Source organism: Ornithodoros turicata, chromosome 3 (genome assembly GCF_037126465.1).
Source record: "Ornithodoros turicata isolate Travis chromosome 3, ASM3712646v1, whole genome shotgun sequence".
Taxonomy (NCBI): domain Eukaryota; kingdom Metazoa; phylum Arthropoda; class Arachnida; order Ixodida; family Argasidae; genus Ornithodoros; species Ornithodoros turicata.
In genome coordinates, this window is record NC_088203.1 from 16695359 (window position 1) to 16699843 (window position 4485).

General features: G+C 45.8%; 1 long non-coding RNA gene across 1 annotated transcript; it reads right to left on the minus strand.

Annotated features, from left to right (window-relative positions):
* Positions 1-215: 215 nt before the first annotated feature.
* LOC135389966 (uncharacterized) lies at positions 216-2798 on the minus strand. The gene is made up of 4 exons (XR_010421640.1): positions 2666-2798; positions 2456-2509; positions 2340-2375; positions 216-228 (listed from the first exon to the last, which is right to left on the minus strand). It is a non-coding gene; the product is annotated as an uncharacterized LOC135389966 (long non-coding RNA).
* Positions 2799-4485: the final 1687 nt, after the last annotated feature.

The window sequence follows — 4485 nt, forward strand, 5'->3', positions numbered from 1 at the left end:
AGTGGGCGGAGCTAATGGCGGCCAGTCAGATGGCTTTGTATTTGGCTTGTGTTGGATTAGAACTGAATTATGGCTTAGAATTGGATTAGAAAAAGGATGTCGTTGTACGTAACGGTGCAGTACTACTGGAGCTGGTATAGGAGAAACGGGATAGCCTCGTACTTTCAAAACTCGGGGCACAGCAAAGAACAGAAGGCAGAATGAATAGCACTTACCCTTTCCCTTGATCTGAAAGATAACGGCAATTTGTGAGGAATTTTTTTCCTCCTGGACATGTCGAAGAACAAGGCATAAACGGCATATCCCTGAGTTTGAAGATTGAACAAACACGTACAACACAGGACAACGAGTCTGTCTCAGGAGTCTTGTCCCGTATTGCAATGATCTAAAGACGAAACACAGAATGGGACTGTGTGCGTTTCTAATGTTTCTCTTTCTTTCTTTCTTCTTTTTTTTCGTCCTTAATTCTCCTATAGTCTCGGGTTTCTATCTTCTTTGTCATCATGTAGCAGCTCGCCCTTCCCTTCTAGCCTTGTAAGGAAAGCTTCAAGCCTGTCGTGAAAGGAGCATAGAGAGACTCGAAAACAAATATGTCGGGAGATCTACACTCTAAAAACAACTTCACCGCATAACACGCTCTGCGCCAACCATTGCAACGAATGATACACTCTTAAAAATGAACTTTACTGCATAGCACGCTCCTAGCCAAACATCACATCGGATGATAGTGCTACCTGCCCTGATTTGTTAAAAACAGGAGGTGTATGCCTTTTTTGTGATACTTATTGGACGTTTTTGTGACTTATTGATTGACTGATTGGCTAATTGAACATTTCTAATGAAGATGCCTACACTCTTCTGAGTTTTTGAATGTACGTGCTTCTGTTGGTCCCGTCCGAGGGGTCATGACGCATACATGCTGCTTCTGTTGCAGTATTTCCATCTGTTTAATGAGTGACGGGGCAAATAAAGGGCACACGGCCACTCTCATGCTGAGTTTTTGAAGGTACGTGCTTTGCCCTGTCCTACACTCTTAAAAATGAACTTCCCCACGTGGCACGCTCCTAGCCAACAATCATCCCGAATGACAACGTCCTCCCCGATTTTTTGAAAACGAGAGGCGGAGCCTATTTCGTGCCATTATGTACGGCACAAAACAGGCTCCTCCTCTCGTTTTCAACAAATCGGGGGTGAGAACGTTGTCATTCGGGATGATGGTTGGCTGGGAGCGTACTATGTGCTGAAGTTCATTTTTAAGAGTGTAGGAGCGTGCTATGCGCTGAAGTTAATTTCTAAGAGTGTAGGGTTATCGCTTGTCATTTGAAGAGAGAGGGAGGCGTACGCCTTTTTTGTGTCAATTATCGTATATCCAAATTGACACAAAAAACGTACGCCCCTCTCCCTTCCAATCAGAAGCGATAACCCTATCATTCGTTGCAATGGTTGGCGCAGAGCGTGCTATGCGGTGAAGTTCAGATTTTAGAGTGTAGAGGTTAGGATTACAAGCCTTGTGACACACATTCGCACAAAAACTGCCACTATAGCGCGTAGGGATCTTGCAGCGCAAGAGCGCTTTCAATCTCGTGGGTCAAAAAACCTGTTCCCATCGGCTGCATGTCTGCCAGTGATTTATCCAGACCCGCCCCCTACACCCCCCTAACATCCCCACCCAAATCTTAAATGACTCCTCCCTAACTTTTTCAACTGTGTACCCCCTAGAGGGGGGCGTTTTTGATTTCAGGTTTAGACACATGTCGTTAATGATATGTTAAGCTGTAATGACGTAACTATAATAATGCCCCCCCCCCCCCCGAATTTTTCCAACACCGCTCCATGTTTGGGATTCTGAATAAACCACTGCTGTCTGCAACGTCATGTGCCCCTACAATATTGAGGCAAGCGCCTTCTTTTTTGTGTTTCTTTTTGAGGCGCCGCCTTTCCCGCGTCTCGACTGGTCGGCTCTCGCTAGCAGATGATTCTCGGTGGCCAATGAAAAACGCACGAGACGACCACCCGACGTCACGAGACGCGAGGAGCCGCTGGGCGAGATCGTCTCTACCGCGCACTCTCCTGCAAAGCCATTTTCTCAGCAAATTCTCACACCCAAAATGAAATATTTTGCTTGACGGTTCCTTAAGGTGTATCCTCATGTGACGCAGTAAAAAGATATCCAAGTGCCTTCCACGCTTCTTAAAGGTCCCATGGTTCTCTTAAAACTATTTTCCTAGTCGTTCGTCTAGTCTATAGTCAACAATGTGCCTTACAATCATAAGGGAATCAGTGGAAGTCCCTCATATACTGTAAGACTCGGATGTAAGAAAGTGTAAAGTGAGACTTACCCTCCTTGCCGTCCCCTGTCGCTTGCAGCGATGATTCTTAAGGAAAGATTAAATGAAAATATATCGCACTGACATCTGCATAAGATAGGCACACATGTCAATGAGAAAATAAATACCTTCTACGCTCATCTCTGAAGCTTCGCCCATCTGCGAAACTTCATTCATCTCAGCTGCAAAAGAACATGATATGAGTGAGTGTTGAGTGTGACATGAGGTCCGTAAGTGGCACACAAAAAAATTCCACGGTCTATCGAACAAATGTACTTGACAGGGTACAAAGGCAAACGCGTACCCTTCAACGTCTACCTTGAGCAATTTGTACTCACTCATGATGAAACTGGAAAGGATGGCGCTGAGGCAGAGGAACGGTGGAACAGGAGCCGGGCAGGCACGGAGAGAACGAAAGCATGCGCTGTTAGGCTCGGACCACAACTTCTTCCTCGAGTCGGTTTGCTTGCGGGCTCGAAAACATGTGGTAGCGCCCTCCGTCGGAACAGTATCCCTCACACCAAAATTAAGAGCACATGCTCATTCGCAGCATTTCTATCGCGGGAGCGCAGGGATACAAGGGGGCGGACACGAACGCTGTCCCTGTCCGAACCAAGGTGACGAATAGGGACGCATGACCACAGCTGATACATGACCGAAGCCATCACGATAGATACGGTAGCCCCAAAAGCGATGCGAACGGCATCACACTATATCCGCGTACTCCATATGTCGTTCTCTCACGTTGCAGTAGAACGTCTCCCTGGTGGGCTATTCGGGTGTAGTTCCGTATCGGGACAGCGCTCTTAAAAGTGATCTTCACCGCATAGCGCGCTCCTAGCGAACGCGTACGCGTTTTTTGTGACACTTATGCTGTTCATAGTTGACGCAAAAAACGCGTACGCCTCCCGTTTCCAACAAATCAGAACAGATAACGATACCAAACGATAACGATATCATAACGATAACGATAACAAAACAGATAACGATATCATTCGAGATGATGGTTGGTTAGGAGCGTGCTATGTGGAGAAGTGGAGAGGTTCACTTTTAAGAGTACACTCGTTTTTAATAATTAGTGAAAGCGTTATATAGGAAGGTAAATATTACATAGAAGTGGAAGAAAGTCATATACTGAATCTAAAAATGTAAGAATTATAAAATTCTGTGGATTAGAAGTTTTTTCATATGCATTTCAACAGCCTCATCTGATTCACTTTTAGCGCAGGAGAAACACGGGAATGCCTAACGGACTCTAAACTTGCCATCTTGCAAGAGGTAGGGTCGTTGAATTGGGCTAAATCACCTCATTTTAGTGAGGTCAGTCCAGGTTATGTTCTACAGATTGGGGTGAGTGTCTGGGGGGTGCGCCCCCCCCCCCCCCAGGCACGCACTAGGCGGTGCGGGCGTCGAGACTGTGCCTCGGGTTAGATCTGAAGGTCCTCAGTGAAGATGGCGGATCGCCTTCAAGTAACGGGCGATAAAATTTAAGTTTTATACGTTTCACGCAATATACGAGGGTCTTTCCTGTTTAATTTCGTCACTAGTTAGCTCCTCTTTCACGTAAAAGCGTTTGATTTTTGTTTGTATTCTTTTTTCTTCATACGGAATTACATATATACGGAAATATACGTTGATATAAAAATAAAATATACTTTCCGATACGGAACTACATCCCGATATGCTTTCCTTCCAGAATAGGAAATAACCCGTGGACAGCAGACAAGGGAAATGAACTTCGCACACAGAGCCCAGAGGAAAAAACACGACTTGGACTGGATACCAGGGATGCCGGAATGGACGAAGTGAAACTTGCTTTCGCCGGCCATATAGCCATGGAGACGATCCGTTAATAAGCCGTATGGGCAGCCACTGCTAGCCACAGAGAGCCTGTCCTTTAAATCGTCCGCGATTATTGGATTTTTTAAAATTTGGATTTCTTTTTATTACCACACAATTTTCATACATGACAATATCACATATTGGCTGACATCTTGACTTTATATATGTCCAAGGAATGAGAGAAGGCATTAAGGCGCATTCCCCAGGGCGTCAGTCGTGACGTTCCCTACATCTGTGAGGCAGACAACGGCGAGCCCTTTCATCACCATCACCACCACCATCACCACCACCACCACCACCACCACCACCACCACCG